This window comes from Malaya genurostris, chromosome 2, assembly GCF_030247185.1.
Source record: "Malaya genurostris strain Urasoe2022 chromosome 2, Malgen_1.1, whole genome shotgun sequence".
Classification (NCBI taxonomy): domain Eukaryota; kingdom Metazoa; phylum Arthropoda; class Insecta; order Diptera; family Culicidae; genus Malaya; species Malaya genurostris.
The window spans coordinates 58,646,211-58,664,541 of record NC_080571.1 but is presented as its reverse complement, the minus strand read 5'-3'; the positions used below and the strand labels follow the sequence as shown (position 1 = coordinate 58,664,541).

At 34.3% G+C, this 18,331-nt stretch overlaps 4 non-coding genes across 4 annotated transcripts; all 4 read left to right on the top strand.

The window, feature by feature from the left end:
- The first annotated feature begins 6,184 nt into the window (after positions 1 to 6,184).
- Positions 6,185 to 6,257, top strand: Trnaa-agc (transfer RNA alanine (anticodon AGC)). The gene has a single exon. It is a non-coding gene; the product is annotated as a tRNA-Ala (tRNA).
- Positions 6,258 to 6,350: 93 nt separating this feature from the next.
- On the top strand, positions 6,351 to 6,422 carry Trnap-ugg (transfer RNA proline (anticodon UGG)). The gene has a single exon. It is a non-coding gene; the product is annotated as a tRNA-Pro (tRNA).
- Positions 6,423 to 7,555: 1,133 nt separating this feature from the next.
- On the top strand, positions 7,556 to 7,627 carry Trnap-ugg (transfer RNA proline (anticodon UGG)). The gene has a single exon. It is a non-coding gene; the product is annotated as a tRNA-Pro (tRNA).
- Positions 7,628 to 9,555: 1,928 nt separating this feature from the next.
- On the top strand, positions 9,556 to 9,628 carry Trnaa-agc (transfer RNA alanine (anticodon AGC)). Its single transcript has one exon. It is a non-coding gene; the product is annotated as a tRNA-Ala (tRNA).
- Positions 9,629 to 18,331: the final 8,703 nt, after the last annotated feature.

Here is an 18,331-nt window from a genome sequence, read left to right as displayed (position 1 = left end):
TGTGACTACTTTAATTATCAAAGCTTAAATCATGAAATGATCGATTTCTCAAGTTATAGGGTTTTCGTGTTTCCAAGTCTTCCTCTCGACCTCTCCAACTCCCACGTTCTCGAATTCTTGAGTTCTCTAGTATTAGAGTTGTCAAGTATTGGGGTTTTCGAGTTAAAGTTATCAAGTTCTGATGGTTCCGAGTTCTCTAATTTTTGAGCACTCGCGTTGTTGAGATCTTGTGCTGTCGGTTTCTCCAGATCTTGAGTTCTCAAATTTTTGTTTTTGATTTTGGGTTTCGAGTATGAATGATTTCAAGCTATTAAATTATCATGTTTTCGAATCTTTGAACTCTTGAGGTGTGGAGTTCAAAAATTGCTACTGTTTTCTAGCTATTGAGTTCCCAAGTAACAATTTTTGTTACGCTAGCTTGTTTGTGACTAGTTTGCAACCAGATATTTGAGTGATTGTTACTAACATCTAACCACTTGCATGACTCAAAAAGCGCAGTTTCTACTAGTTGTTAAATCGGCTAAAAATATGTTGTCGTTACGTTGTAATGCCATACTGAAATAACTTATCTTTTCATAACTTGAAAATAGCTTGTTTCCAAGTAAACTAGTTAAAACTTAGTTACCATCGACATTATAAACATTGAATGAATCCGGAATGCTTTTCTATCATCAATAAAAAAGGAGAAGAGTACTTTAAGTCACAAACTTGATACAAGGTACAAATTTCACAACGATCCAAAAATTGTCGAGCAGAATTCAATTTTACTTAACTGTTTTTCATGCGCCTTCAATCAAAATCTGTTTATAAAGATATAAAAAATAAACAACAAAATAACCCTATGTTCAGAATGCTCAAAACTATTCCAAGTAGAGTGATTTCTCATCATTTTAAATTCATATATCATGAGAACTATAATATTTATCTATTTATTTATTTATTTATTTATTTATTTCAAAGGTTGTTTTGTTTGCATTTTAGTTATCATAACGTTGGGAAAACTTACCGATAACTATCTGAATTAATGAGGAAATTATATGTTATAATCTTATAATATCTAAGTTATTGCTATATCAATTCACAGTAACGATTCACATATACGTTAATGTATTTAGAATGGTTTCTCAACGGAAAATAAACCTTTTTTCAACTAGTAGCTAAAAACATAGCTATGATCAAAGATATGTTAGAATCAAGTAACGATAACTTACAAATGATAGTGAGTTTAATGTTTACGTTATAAAGAAACACTGCGGTCACCTTGTTTTAACCAGTATAACATAAAAAACATATTCGTGCTCTTGATACAACATAGTTTAGACATTGTCGTATCAGAACTAGTTGCGGATTGCTACTTGGGTTTTTATATTTCATACTTCTCAAGTTTTGGGTCATCCGAATTCTCGAGATCTAAGGTTTTCGAGTTCTAAGTTTCCAAAGCTCTCGAGGATTCAACCTTTCGAGTTCTCAAATTCCCATGTTCTTGAGTTCTCTAATTTTCAAATTCTAAAATATTAGTGTTCTCAAGCTTTGGGGTTTTCGGTTTTACAGGTTTTAGAGTTACAGTGGTATCCAATAGCATGGGGCTTTCGGTGTTATCAGTCAACGAATCGAAAACGAAAAGCCATTGAAGAATAATATTCATCTATTTTGCAGAGTTTGTTGGTTGATGGAAGCACAGCGATTATCGTAACGTGGTAATTGAAGACGTGAGAAAAGCCTTCGAAGCCTAGAAGAGCAAACAGGACGAAACACTTTCGTACCCTTTCGATCCGAACAATGTGAGTATTCTGAAACGGGATCTAAATTGGAACTTACAATACTGCGTGGTAAACTTTCTAGAGAAAATATACACCGTTGCAGTGTTGAGTATTACGTTTGATAAGTCCTAAAACTGCGTAAGTTTTCGCAACAACAAAAACAAACTGGATGCCGTTCCGATCACACAGGTATAAGACCAACTCAATGTCAAATTGTCGAGCAAAACAATGCACAAGGCTTACGATGATGCAATATACTTTGAAATCATCTACATGCGTTACTTCAAATGACGACAATTCACTACATAGATCATTTAAGAATGGCATGAAAAGGAGTAGTCTGAGGTGACTCCCTTGTCTCGACTCGTGAAGTGAGGAACAGAAACAGACTTGTTAACGTGCATTAAAAACTATTCCGATTTGAATATCATATCAGTTGATGGAAACAAAAACTTACCCTGGCGATTCCCGATTTCATGTTCCGGAAGCAGCAGTCGATAACTCCAAATTAATTTCTTTGAATGGCATAAGCTTTTGGAACCGGTGGGAAAGCAATTGGAACCGTGAATCGTTGCTTGCCTCAGAAGTTCACTCGCGTTTACCTTGTTTAGTCCTGAGTAAGAATGAGCGCTACCTAGCGACAGGATATCTTTTTTCATCTACAGAATGAAGCTCAAATTTTGTGTATATTGCGCTAAGTACTACTCCTTGTGGAATCTGCTATCTCGCGCACCTACGCTTTCCAGCCATTCAGCACCATTTCGTGTTGTTCTGAAATTGCCCTTTGTAAATGCATCGAAGACGAGCTTCATCGACCTCCACGAAAATCTTGAATCCACTATTTTACGGTGTAATCGAAAGGATCATTAGCACCATAATGTTATTCTAACTTTTGTATATATAATACGTTACCAATGCCATTGATGAAAGTGTCCGAATTCGGGAGAGGCCAAGGCTCCATGATTATCCTTATGACCAGCTCTGAGTTGTGAAGAAAGTATCTGTGCTTGTCAAAAAGTATAGATTTGTGACATGTGCCAAGCTTGATGGCGAACATGTTTCGTAGTTATGCTGAGACCCTCTCCTTCTAATCTAAATCACTCCCCCCTCCCCCTTTTTTGTCAACAAATAATATAAATTTCATTATAAACAACTCTATAGAGGCACTTGCTACAAACTCCACTCTTTTGTTTATCTCTGCAATGAATATCTTACATAAAGACTGTCCCAGAAAGTATGGACGCACTTTGATTTCGCTGTAAATAATTCACAAGTGTTAGATATGCAAATTTTATTCGATATACTGATAATATTAGACTACAACAACAGAATATTATTCTCAACATTTGCTACTTAGCCATTATAGACTAGCTGGCGCACCTTCTTGCGAACGTTCCTAATTAAATTCCGTACAGACTTCTTGGCGACAAGTTTTGACACTTTTTTCCAATCTTTTTCGAACTGTAGAATGGTTTCGGCTGCCGAGACATGTTTCCTAAGATGTGCCTTCGTTAATGCCCAAAATTCCTCAATTGGTCGAAGTTGTGGGAAATTTGGTGGATTCCTGTCTTTTGGGACGAAAATGACATTTTTGGTAGTATAGCATTCTACCGTTGATTTCAAGTAGTGGCAAGAAGCAAGATCTTGCCAGAAAACAACAGGATCCATGTGGCTTCGAATCATGGGTAGAAGTCGTTTTTGTAAACATTCCTTGATGTATATTTCGCTGTTCATTGAAGCAGTGGTGATGAAGGGTTTCGAAATCTTACCGCAGCTACAAATTGCTTGCCAGACCATAGCTTTCTTACCAAATTTTTCGACTTCAATCGATGTCTCGGACTGGTTTAACACTTGCCTTTCTCGCACCGTATAATATTGTGGTCCCGGCAAGGATTTGTAATCGAGTTTTACGTAGGTTTCGTCGTCCATGATTATGCCGTTCAAATTTCCAGCAAGAATCCTATTGTACAGCTTTCGAACCCTCGGCCTGTTCGATGCTTCTTGTTTCGGACTACATTTTGGTTGTTTCTGCTTCTTATAGGTTCGAAGATTCAAACGTTCTTTAGCACGAAGAACATTTGACTTCGAAGTGCCCACTTTTTGGCCACATCCCGAACTGAAACCACCTTCTTTTACTCGAACGCCTTCAGTATACGTTTATCCAACTGAGGGTTAGCAGGACCTTTTTTTCGACCCGTTTTCGGTTTATCCTCAAAGGTGTTATCCTTGCCGAACTTCCTGATTGCATTTCGAAGGGATTTTTCACTTACTCCTTCCATTTTTGCTATCTTTCTCAGTGACAGTCCCCGTTCTGTGCACCATTTGTACACAATTTTTCGACGTTGTTCTGCTGAAAGTCCTTGCATTTCGAAACAAACTAATGAAAACGAATAAACAACTGCACAAGTGGTTAGAGAAGAGTGTAAACAACAGGATGCAGCCAAAAAAATTGACAGATTCAGAACCATTGCGAAATGGCAGCGGTTTTTGGTTGCGTCCATACTTTCTGGGACAGTCTTTATAGTCAAGAAAAATATAAAAATACCCATATGACACTCTCTGAATTGTAGAAAGTACCTGTTATGGAGACACTTGTTATCCTTTCACGCGTATAAATATCCTTACGGCCATCTCTTGGCGGTAATAAATATCTGTGCCAGTCGAAAAATAAATATCTGTATTTGCCTCAAATTCCTCCTGTTGGCAATCACTTGCTACACCTCCCCCTTAAAATATCCTTATATCAACCTGTGAACAGCAAGAACTACATGATTTTCTGCGAACATAAATAAAATGTTCAGCCGACCAAAAAAGAAACACAAACACAAAATCACTCCCTTCTAATCAGTTTCCTTTCACCATACATTTAATTTTCTGCCAGACACTAGCTTTCGTTAGCGAAAATTTCAAAAAGTAAATTTCTAAGAGCAAATTGAGCAGTTAAAAGTTTTATATGGAAGAATAGAAAATATAGACGACCAGTTCTGTCAAATTTCAAATTGGTCTACGATGCCGTTCTATTTTTTGTATATTTGAAACACGAGTAAAACACTTCTGGGGCTGCCAGTTTTTCTTGTTATAAAATCCAGATTTAAATTTTGTAACTGACATAAATAATGCATCTAGAACTAGAACACTCCTGAACATGCCCTAAAGTTTTACATTATTACAAACATTCAAATAGTGTATTATCCAATTGCTACTTATCAGCAAAATAGTGATGAACTCAGTTAGCCATGAGAAAAAGTAAGACAAGATCATTAGAACAAATTCAGCAGCTGCAAGATTCATATGAGTGGTCTATAATGTAAATGAAACTGAAACAAACGTATCTCCAGCAATCCGTTTTAGTTTTATTTATTCGACCAGTTCTACTGTCAAATTCAAAACTGGTATACACTGCCGTTCTATTTTTTCTATATTTGAAACACAGATAAAACGCTGCTGGGGATGCCAGTTTATTTTGTTATAATTTCTAGATTTAAATTTTAAAACTGACATAAATAATGCATCTAGAACTAGAACACTTCTGAACATGCCCTAACGATAGCAAAAAAATTACCCTCCGACGAACCAGACTACTGCGATTATTTTCCTTTCCATGTGATGAAATGTGCAGGCGAAACCAAATGTGATTTTGGTTGTATTCATAATGTCTAAAAAAATGTCAAGAAAACCTAACACTTTCAATAACTAAACATTGAAACCGATTATAAAATATTTGAACGATCTTTAAAACGAACTTTCACTAATCTGGAACCCTTCGCATGAAGAAATTCTGCCGATTTAACTAACCTGTTCGATTAAGTTAAACGTTGCTTTTCGTCAAAATTCACCTACAGATATGCACACAAACACACATACGCATACACGGAACAGTGAGCTGTGGACTCCTGGGGATTTCCTCAGGGAAAAAAAAACAATTCCATTAGCCTATCACATGCCGGAATGTATTTTTATCTACCAATTTGCCTTGGCAGTGACAGGGATTTTCCCATCTCCTGCTACACGTCGTGTGGATCTGTTGGGAATATGTTTGCACACTCCGGATGACTCGTACGGTGATACCACGCAAAATGTCCATCGAGTCCTTTCACAGCCGGCGAAGGTTGCACATGCAAAAGCACCCACATTCGGTGAAGCATGAAATCCTACTGCATGAACTTTAACTACTGAAGTCATGAAGAAATCATAAATCATTACCACAAAATGATAATCTGAAATATTACTGCTGTTGTTGTTGTTTCAGGAAATGCTTAATTTTGGATTGTAATTAACACAATTATCTAAAGCGCGAATGATTAGAGTTTGCATAACATATGGTTTCCAGCCATGAATAGGAATGTGCTTGCTGCTATGCTTTTGATGTGTATGTAATACACGTACGAAAACATATCAGCTATGAAACACCTCAACATCGTCATGGGGATGTAGCTCAGATGGTAGAGCGCTCGCTTAGCATGTGAGAGGTACGGGGATCGATGCCCCGCATCTCCAAAAGGTTCTTTTTGCTAAGTTCGCACTTGTGTACAGTTAGTGTGAATCGATTCCTTTTCATCAAATAATATATGAATTTTGCGACCAACAAGAGGCTCAATGGTCTAGGGGTATGATTCTCGCTTTGGGTGCGAGAGGTCCCGGGTTCAAATCCCGGTTGAGCCCGAATCGGTTTTTTGCCCTCACCTCCTCATCTTAACCAACGCTCAATTGTCAAATCTTTTACATTCACATTAGGTACGTGAAAATATATTAACATATAGACATTCATTTGTTTGTTTTTGCAGTTTGATAAATAATGAGCCATTCTTTTTCCTATACGATTGCTACATATAGCATCAATTCTTTTCCAAACACAACACACAGCAGGAAAGTATGCTGCACACTGCTTCATGTACGATGCCCTTCAGCTGTTGGCATGGAGATAATAACGTCACAGCAGCTCTCGGCGGTAATAAAAATAGACCATGAATGGAATGCGAATGATGCTGCCTATCCTGTTTTAATGCGTAGGAAGAATGTACAACTGAAATCAATTTTCCACGAGTGTTTGTTTAACTAGAAATAATCGAGTATTTTATAACATGCAATGAAATTTCACCGAGGTGTTTTTTCACTGAACTATACACCAGCATAAGTGTGTGTGTGCGGGTGTATGCGAGTGTGTATCACAGCCATGAAAACGTTTTCTGTTTGCCTTCATTAATACTTCAGCACCCATTCCGCTTCGTTGACACATAAATGCCGTTTTGGAACAAAAAAAAAGCGCTCACGCCGTATCCTTCTTCTGACTCCGTTTCGAAACTTATTGAACATTCAATTGATATTCCAATTTCGTTGAATCAATAAATAGTTATCGCATTGATAACTCGAACTGCACCTATTTCGGACTCATTAGGCTGCACCGTGTGTCGTGGAATTGGGTACCTTTAATTGATGCAGCTTCCAGGATCATCAAACGGTTCACAATTCCTATATGCTATGATCGCACTGCTTCATGTGTTAAATTTTGTACATATCCGATTTAATGGTTATGAAAAGCTTGTCAACGCTTTCTTAATGAACCAAAATTTATTTACGCGTCAAGCTTTTTTGTTTGTGAAGGAAATAAAGCTTGCAGTTTAATGTCGGGAAGTTTATTTGACCAGTACCTAGTAGAAACTGAGAGTATCAAAAGATCCAAACAAGTGGGTTCTTTTCATGGTTCATTTAAAAATGTCATTATGTATTGCAACGAAAACACATCATAGTATGTCATGAGCGCAATCTAATGTATCTTTAACAGCAGCACGACGTGCGGCTCAATGGTCTAGGGGTATGATTCTCGCTTTGGGTGCGAGAGGTCCCGGGTTCAAATCCCGGTTGAGCCCGGTATATTTTTTGCTGCACCCCTCGACCATTACACTCGGGCTTACCGGTGCCGTCTGTCCACCTCTCCTATGCCGCCAGCCTATAAAAGCTTGTCGAATCGAATCAAAGTGAACTTGAGCAGCTATGCTCCGGTTGAAAATCTAGTTTTCATTTGCATTTCGTTTTACCACAGTGTTGTGTTGGAAACATTAATCAAATATTTACCAAAGAGAATATTATATTGGCCTTTGTTTACGTTTCGCCCTTGAATCATTAAAGTCAAAACAGGTAAAATTGAAAGGTTAATAATTGCAGCTTGGAAGTTCCAAGTTAACCGATAAGCAAACATAATGTTGACATAACATTACTACACACTTAAATTTTTTAGCTGAGTCTCGGCAAAAAAATGCCGAGATTCGCACAGCCGAGTAATCAGCAATCATCTCGGCAAAAATAAAATTACTGAGCGTCTCGGCACCCTAAAATTTGACAAACGTCAAATATTGCCGAAATCGTCAGCATAAGATTTACTGTTTGCTCAGTGAAACGTTCACTGAATATTCGGCAATCCAATAAAACGAAAAAATGAAAAAATAAATTACCGAATCATCAGTAATTAAAAATCTAGTCAATTAAATTTGTTTGTAATTTCTCAACATTATAAACACGCCATTCAGGATCAAAAATTTATTTTATTAACACTTAAAGGAGGCTTACAAATTTGTTGCCAGTAGTGCTTAAAGCCTCTACCTGAAAACATGTAGCATAACAAAAAGCGGCGTTTCCAGATGCGACCACCTTGAGTCGAGCTGGAAATATGAAAATAAAAATATATATTGATTTTTGGCTTACAAAAATGTTCAATATTTAATGATGCATTTATGGTATTGTTTAAAAAATAAACTTACTTTGATCTATTGAATTATTCCATGCATTGGGTTATTTTTTCGCTTATCCCCCAAAGTTTTGTCTCGAGGACGCTTTGAGCCCCGTGTTGGGTGTTTTTCCCTTATAATCGCGAGTGCTCTGATAAAGTCGCTTTTTATAAAGCGAAACATGTCACAATATTTATTCAATATTTTTACTTGCAAGTGGTTCCACGCTTCTTCGAAGATTATTTATTTTTTCACTCGAGAATTTCATTAGAAAATAATCGCACAATGCGAAGCAAAAATGTAACGCGGCAATAAATGACAGCTGTCGTGCTGAATCTCGGCAACAGCTAGCGCATATTCCGAAATCTCGGCAAACGTCTCTGCTGATGTCGGCATATCTGTTGTTTACTGATAAATTCAGCAAGCAATTATGCCAAATTTCGGCAAAGTGAAGCATTTTACCGAAATATCAGTGAATGCATTTAACGAAGTTCAAAAACATGCGTATTGATTACTGAGCAATCAGCAAATTTACGTGTTGCTGATCAGTTTCGGCATTTTACTATGCCGAGCTCAAGAAATGGTTTTAAGTGTGTACCTACTTTAGGATTGTTTTGGAAATACATATGATATTTCTTCTTCATCGAGAACTTGACCTATTATGAGTGGTGCTAATAATTGATGAATTAACTACTGAAGCCCAAGGTGTTCAATTTCAATCATCAAAATTCAGTGAATGTAATTTACTCGGGTAGGAAATGGTAGCTCTTCGTGGTATCAGCGAACTGAATGACATTTAGTTTATTTACGTTTTCCAGCAAATAACACAGCGACATTTAAAATACGACGAATTCTTACGATTGCACACACCTATCTCGACGCTATCATAGTGTATTTTCTTTAGTCTGAGCATGGTAACATGTTAACAAGTGGAATATCTATTTCGTCGTCATTAGCCGTCATATAACCTACCTGTTTATATAGCCGAAGAATCAAAACTAGTCCCCGATGCACATCTTTTACATGTTCAATCGTACAGTTCAGCTATGTCATTTTCCAACATTAGCCATCAAGGGGATGTAGCTCAGATGGTAGAGCGCTCGCTTAGCATGTGAGAGGTACGGGGATCGATGCCCCGCATCTCCAAACGACTTTTTTTGTTCGTTTCGTTTTCCTGTAAAGTAATATAAGACAAACGTTTCGGAATACGAGAAAACATTTTATTGTTTTTCTTATTGCACAGTCTACACCAAATCGAACTACACAGTAGAAAAGTGTGCTGAATCAACAGTGTGATTATAACAGCAACTGCTCTGTACTGACCGAATTCTGACGTATATAAACGACAGCACAATAAAGGTAATGGCTCCCTATTTCACCTCATTTGTAAGGACGTAACCTTAAAAACCTGATTTAGCCACTAAAATCACTATGGATTTTTCACATTTCTGCTTAATTCGCCTTGCTCCACATTGCGAATTGATTCACATTCCGTGTAAATCAAGATAATGTTCAGAATATTAACTAAAAACACTTATGATGTGTTGAAAACTCTGCTCATAGTTTCATCTCAAATGATATTTATTCATCCTATCGTTGGTCCTTTATCCATCCTATTAATTAGCAATGACGATAGCAATCAAAAAATAAAACATTGCACTATTAGAGAAAATTCAGCTGCTGCATGATTCGTATGGATGGTCTAAAATATAACTAAAACTGAAACAAACATATCCCCTCATATTTATTCGAACAGATCTACTCTCAAATTTAAAACTGGTATACGCTGCCGTTCTATTGTTTTCAGTATTTGAAACACAGATAAAACGCTGCTGGGGCTGCGAGATTATTTTGTTATAATGCCTACATTTAAATTTCAAAACATAAATTATGCATCTAGAACTAGAACACTCCTGAACATGCCCTTACACTCTCAGGTTCAAAATGTCAGAATTCTTCTTAAAAAGGGCCTAATGTCAACTACCAGACAATACACGATATTTTTAGAACCAGTTTTGAATCATTTCAACTTTTTGGTCGTTTTCGTTACCTTTCGTTGTAAGTTTTAAATTTTACTGTGCAGTTAAAGTTAAAGTGGTGGTAAAGTTAAAAAAAATAAAAAATGACATGTTATTTTTTAGGCATCAACCCTTCTAAAAACGAAATGCAGAGCCAGAGATGTCTCTTATACAGAGTTATCTGTGTTGTATATATTTTTGCGTTCGCATACTGACTCATAATCAGAGTACAGATTTCTTAAATTTAATACTAATTTGCACAGGTTCATAAAAAGTGAGAAGTAAAATATTAGACTTTTCTCTCTGAGTATCTATTACACGCTGAGAAATTGAGCATGTTTAAAATAACAAAACAGTTAGTAGTTTTTTAAATTTGATTTATATTCATTTCAAGCTGGAATATGATTGTTACAAACCAATTTCTCCCTTCAACAAAAACAATGACCTCTGTTTGATTTGAATCAAAATTTTGCCAATAAACTTATAAAACCGATACACTGCAGAAGGATGTAAATAGCACTCCGAAATACGTATCTGTATTATAACGTTTGATACACTTTCGGAAAAATAGTGACTGTGAAAATAGTGACTTTGTGAGAGTGTAATGACGTGATATAGTGGAATTCAACAGTACAACAACAGTACCATTAATGAGAATATTCTACTAACAGCTCAAACAGAAATTTAGCAAAACCAAACGAAATATATATTTGTTCAGACTAAGTTTACGGTTAAAATAAACTAACTATTTATTGCATGTCAACCAAAGTTGAGTTAATGGTATCGGCAATGTCCTTGTTGACTCAATCCTGCTATACCTTTATATGAAGAAAATACTTGGTTCAATTAATCTATGATCATATTTATGTAATGATACAACTAAGTTTACTATTTAAATGGACCATATTAGTTTTATTTTTCATATAAACCAGAGCATTTTTTTCTCCCGCGCATAAACCAAAGCATTCTTTCATTTCCCAGGAGGTTTTCAACAATTCAAGTGTACGTATTGATAATTAGGAATCTTTTAGAAATTTGTATATCATTACATAACACATTTTTTTTACATAAATTATTTGATTCGGGATCTTTATTTTGGCCTGACAGATGGAACATCGAACCGAATTGTGGTATGAGAATTGACCATTTAGCAACGGCAATGACGAAACGTCCTTAAAAATTCAAATTGAAAATAATTGTTTTGTCAGGAATCTTAAAACGAATACAAATATAATTAAAAGTAGTATCAAAAACTACCTTGTAAATTGTTAGTTTGAGAAAAATCATTTTATTCTTAAAAACAAACAAAAATGTATGATTGCAACAAACAAAAGCGTTAGTTGAAATAGCTAAATTTAAGGTAATTTATTTCAACTAAAATGTTTGTGAATTTAAAGCGCAACAATTCTTAACTTTATCTAAAGTTTGATTATTAATAACAAATTTTTCAAATTGAATTCACTGTAAAATTGTTTGTCGAGAAATTGACAGGAACGCACAAGTAAAATATTTGTTGTTTTTATCAAAATGTTGTTCGAAACAAACTAACCCACTGAGTAAAATTGATTATAATTGGGTCTAACATTTTCTAAAAATCATTTATTATTTTCTTTATATTTTCTTATAGTAAAACATTTGAAGAATTTTCTGCGAAATTTTCAAGCCCGAAACTGTGAAAGTTATGGACTTTTATTTATGGCTATCTCATTCTACGAAGAACCCGCCTGATGGTTTGTTTGAGAAGGGCGTGTCAGACTCATTTCAAACCTTCAGAAGGAAACAAGTTTCCTTCAAGTGACTTGGGCTGGCTATCCACAATCCCTCGTCCAGTCATCAATTCGTCCGATGCCCTGATGCTTGATAAATACAATGAAACATAGTGTAATGAAATTAATATAACATAAAATGATATAATAGATTACAAAATAATATAATATAACATAATATAATATAATATGTTTTAATTTAATATAATATAATACAATGTTATATAATATAATATAATATATTATAAAACAATATATAAAATAACAGTTAATATAGAGTGTCAGTTATGCTCTTCTATCTTCGCAATACTGCAGGAAGTAGAATATTTCTCTTCTAATAACAATAATATCCACATCTATAAAAATAATATATGTTATTATTATTGATGAAAAATTAATACTAAAAACAATAAATATAATAATGAAAATAATAACAATTAAATACTAAATAACATAGTACAATGAAATATATAATAAATAATAGAATGAATAAAATAAAATGTTGCGATATGCTATGATATTATATTACTTGAATTTATATGTCATTTCTCATCCTCTCATTCTGCCATCAACGCATTCCCTCGACCAATTGTCACCACAGACACACGTGTAGACATGAAACAGGAACCAGTGAGGATCAAGCTCACCTTGTGACGACCTTGATAGTAAGTTAAAAGATTACTTTAAAAATGATAACTTATAAGGAAAACAAATTTATATTTTGCGCAGAGGTACGTAGTACTACTCATAATGAACCCTATAATATAATATAATATGATACAACATAATGCAATACAATATAACATAATATAATAGAATACAATATAATATAATATAATATAATAAAATATAATATAATATGCAATGCAATGCAGTATAATACCATACAACATAGTATATCATAACATGAAATAGTGTAAGACGATAATATATGAAACAATATGCTATGATACAATATAACAGTTAATGTCGCAGTGTAAGTTACGCTCTTCTAATAATAATAATAATAATAGATGATGTAATAAACAACAGAATTATATGTTGTAATATACTATGATAAACATTGCACTTTAGGATGGGCTTCAACCTACAAGCCATTTCGCACCCTCTCATTCTGCTACTAACGCAGAAGGCGATAGCACCCAGTCGACGCTGTTCTATTGACCAAATGTCATCATAGACGCTCGGGGAGGCATGAGATAGGGACTTGTGAGGACTTAGTTATCTCACCATTTGACGACCTACATTCTTGAAATGTTTCGTTATGATAAATTATAAAAGAAAAAATATGATTTTTTGAAAATGTTAGACCCTACCGGCTCCATAGAGTAATTAATTGGACGTGCAGGAGGTTTATTTATTTATTTATTTGTCGTCAATCAAAAGTAGACCATAAGGATAATTACAATAATCGTCTTAAATTAGTAAACTATTCTAAATAGATCACTAAATAATGTATAATTTATTATGAGTTAAATAATAATAATTGGCTTACCGAATAGAACTGAAATATTGCTTTAGTTTGTTTTTTGACATAGTGAGATCGACTGCTTCTGAATGCTTGTACAGCCATCAATTGATTTATTGGCCCATTTTTTGCATAGTTTGTTCGCTGGTGGTTTGTAATAAAAATATTTCGATTTCTTAAAGGCCGAGATGGTATGTAAAAATTTAGTTTGGACAGGAGTTGACTGGAATCTACGCGATTCGAGACAATGTCATTTACAAATGAGACCATTGAAAATTCTCTGCGTTCTTTTAATGTTTGAATACTGATCAGCATACAGCGAGCTTTATAGGATGGAAGAGGAAGTCTTGTCCAACCTAATTTACGAAGTGCAAATAACAAAAATTGTTTTTGAACTGATTCAATTCGATCTTCCCATGTGATTAAGCAAGGTGACCAAACTAAGCTACAGTATTCTAGTACGGACCGAACATAGGCAATGTATAATGTTTTAATTGTATACGGATCGTGAAAACAGTAACAAAATCGTTTTATGAATCCTAGCATGTTATTGGCTCTGTTTATGATTGTATTATAATGGTCAACAAAAGTAATTTTACAATCTAGTATTAGTCCTAAGTCCCTAATTCTTTCGCATTTTTGAACTGTTTGACTTCCAAGAGTAAGTATCAAGTCAGGCGTATTTCGTTTTTTACTGAATGTTATTCTACTGCATTTTTTCACATTTAGTTGAAGAAGACTTTTGTTACACCATGTATAAAAAGAAAGAATTTCTTCTTGATAAACCTTGGCATCCTCACTTTTCTCTATTTCTAAAAATAGTTTTATATCGTCTGCGTATATTAGAATTTTTATTTTTTTTAAAAGAAAGGAAATGTCGTTAACAAACAAGATAAATAAAAGAGGACCTAAATGAGATCCCTGGGGGACCCCGGAACTGACGTGAATGGGGCTCGACTTTTTACCCTTAAATTTTACAATTTGTTGACGATTTGTTAGATAAGATTCCAACCAATTAAGAAGACCTGGGCTGACATTATGCATCTCGAATCGAGTTGCTCGAAACGATTATTTTTGAAGTCGATTCACCTGAACTGAGGCATTACGTATCGCTTTCGACCTCGTGATCGAGATCCTAACAATGTGGTACTAGATTTCGACTGACGCTGCTCGAACTGTCATAACCAGAGATGCCATTTATACAGATTTATCTGTATTATACAGATTTTTACATGCGCATACAGATTTAATACAGAGTACAAATTTCTTACAGATTTCTTAAATTTAATACAGATTTATACAGATTCCACCAAAAGTATTAAGGAAAAAATTAAACTATCTATTAGTATTCGAGCTATCTATTAGTATTTGATTGCAATGACGAGATAAACGTTCAGGAATCAACGTACAAATCACTTTCTAAAATATATATTTTTAGTGCAGATATTTAATGAAGAACACTGAAATCCATTTATATTAAAATTTGTAACTAAATTGAACTTAAAAGTAAGACAAGTCTTGGCATCATGAAACATTATTGCCAGACTGACAGTTGTGTTACCTGACTCGACGTTGCATATTGGGTTTTGGAAATCCATCTCAACTTATGAAGTGAACATTTTCAAATTAGACAAGTATATGGCACCATAATTCAATTGTTGTTGATAAGAAAAAATTATAAAATTTCGTCGATGAATATAATATAAGATATGAAATTTAATCTACTACTCTATAACCATAATCTATTGGAATAACACCTTTTAACATAATTGTATTGTAGAAATTTCATATTAGCGAATACAGATAAATACAGATATTTTATACGAATCAATACAGATTTTCTATGAAAATATCTGGCATCTCTGGTCATAACATACATAGGTAAACAAACCTATATACATTCTAATCATGAGCAAAATTAAACTGAATTATTGTTCGAGTATTTTCGATTACATTTATTTAGTTCAAGTACTGAACAGCAGCAAACTGTTTGTAATACTGCTGTTTTAAGTTGCCGCACGAAATTAACATGAACACATTTCTGAAATTTAAATCAAGAAGCAGATTCGTTTCCACTCCATTTGAAAACGTAAAGAATTTTTTCAAGCGGGTTCTTGTACACAATTTATCGATGAACTTTTGAAATTATAATAAAAAAAATTCTGTATTTCTCATGATTTGTTTCAAGTCTAATACAATTTACGTCATCCATATGTGTAGTTTTAATCAAAGGCTTTTAGGTTTTGCAGCTTTCTTTGTAGTATTTTATCATATTTATTAGGAGATATTGCTTTAGCTAATATACCTGGAGCAACCCATTCTTTGTAGTCTTCATAATCTATTTAGGTACTATTGAAGAGTCAAATACAGGCTAATAGCACGAGATTGTGATGCTTTTGGCATATTCTAAATACTTTCAAGGTGTTTGGACAAATTTTTCAATTTACTTGTGTTAGATATATGGGTAAAAACATTATTTGCTCATTGTTATCGAGCGAATAAGCTTTTTCCTACAATCCGTTTGAGCGACGTTTTCATTCCACAGGATTCAGAAATTTTATTACAAACTACAGTTACTGGGCATAGGTTAGTTTCGACTTACTTTTGTTATTTTAGGTAAACACCACGCAGCTTTCAATTAATATGCTTTCTAAACAGTTCGACTTGTGCATAATATGCCAAACACACAAAATATATATAACGATATACAAAACAATGCATTAAAATAAAGATGATCAATACTAATATGTTTATGAAAATCTAAAATGTTATCGATAACTACCTATATAAAAAAGAAACGTATTCGAAAACTCATAGTCGATAGTAATAAGGCTTTCGACCATTTCTTATCGAGTTCAGTCGTTTACGAGCTCGATTGTTTTGGTTCCTTAATGCCAAAACTTCTCGATAATCTAATACTTCTTCGAGTGAAGTCGAACGAAGCTTGATGATCGACTTCGAATCGAGAACCATAATACGAAACGTGGTCGATTCGATAAAATTTCAGTCGAATCGAGATACATAATGCCACCCCTGGTAAGATTCCCAATTTCTGTAATTTGGACATAAGCATGGGTATGTCAACACGATCGAATGCTTTGCTGAAATCTGTATAAAGAGCTTCAATGTAATTTCCCTTGTCCATAGCGGTCAGGGTATAGTGGACGAATTCAAGCAAATTAGTAGTAGTGGAACGTCCTTTGAAAAATCCATGTTGCATGTGAGTAATTCTATTTTTTATTTGACTAAACAGTTTGTCATTAACGATCGCTTTAAAGAGCTTCGGAATGCAAGAAAGAATAGCAATCCCGCGATAGTTGCATATGTCTGCTTTTTTCCAATTTTTGAAATTTGGTATAAGGAAAGAGTTTTTCCACGTATCTGGAAAAACTCCAGACTGAAGCGAATTATTAAAAAGCCAGCACAAAGGGGTTGCAAGATCTAATGCTAATTTTTTCATAAATATGGGTGGAATCCCATCAGGTCCGGCATTTTTTGAGACATCCAATTTGTTTAGGGCATCTATTATGTCTAGCACTTCGATTTGATTTACATTAATATCTTCAGTAAACTCTGGAAAGAAATTAAAATATTCACGATCGCGGTCATCTTCAGAAAACTTCGAATAGATTTGTTGAAAAAATTTAGCGAAAAGATTACAAATTTCTTGTGAGTTATTACCAATGTTTTCCTGTAAATACATTCTTGACGGAAAGTTTTCTGATTTCAATTTGTTTCTAACATAACTAAAGAATTTTTTTGGGCAAGACTTTATTTCCTGTTCAGTTTTTGAGTTATACTCTTTGAATGCAGTATCAATTGCTAAACTTAGTTGGTCACAGATGTGTATGTAATTCGATCAATTGTCACTATTATTTTCTCTTTTGTACTTTTTGTGAGCTTTTTGTTTTCGATTTCTTAGGTTTCTAATATGCTCGTTATACCAAACAGGATACTTTGAATTATTTTGTCGCCTAATTTTCTTTAATGGGACATGTTCATTTATTATGTCGTACAGCCGTGCGTAGAAAATATCGACTGAAATTTCGACATTTCCTTCGTTTCTAAGCAGTTCTTGCCAATCTATTTCTCGTAGCTTACGACTAATACTATCATAATTTGCTGAGTGGTAATCGAAAATCTCCTCATACTCGTAGTCGTCGGGTCTATTAATCTGATGTATAAATATTGAGAATTCGATTGCTGTATGAAAAGCTTCATTTTTCCACAATGGAGTTGGTGATTCTATTACACAAAAATCATCGTGAATATTAGTAAATAAAAAATCTAAATAACAGTTTTGCTGATTTTTTATATGATTAATTTGATTAAGACCTAAACCGGATATTTTTTCGAATAAGTAATGAAGTTTTTCATTCTCCCCAACGAGAGGTAGTAAAATGCTATCATTTTCAGCGTCTGGAATAAAGTCGATGTTGCGCTGATGCAAGTCTCCATATATATGAACTTTAACTTCCGATGGAAGCTTAGTCAAGATTTCATCAGCAACATGCAGAAACTTTTCATATGTGGCTTTTTAGGGCATTGTTAGGAGGAAAATATACTGAAACAAAAATATGTGTTTCACCTGCTAAAT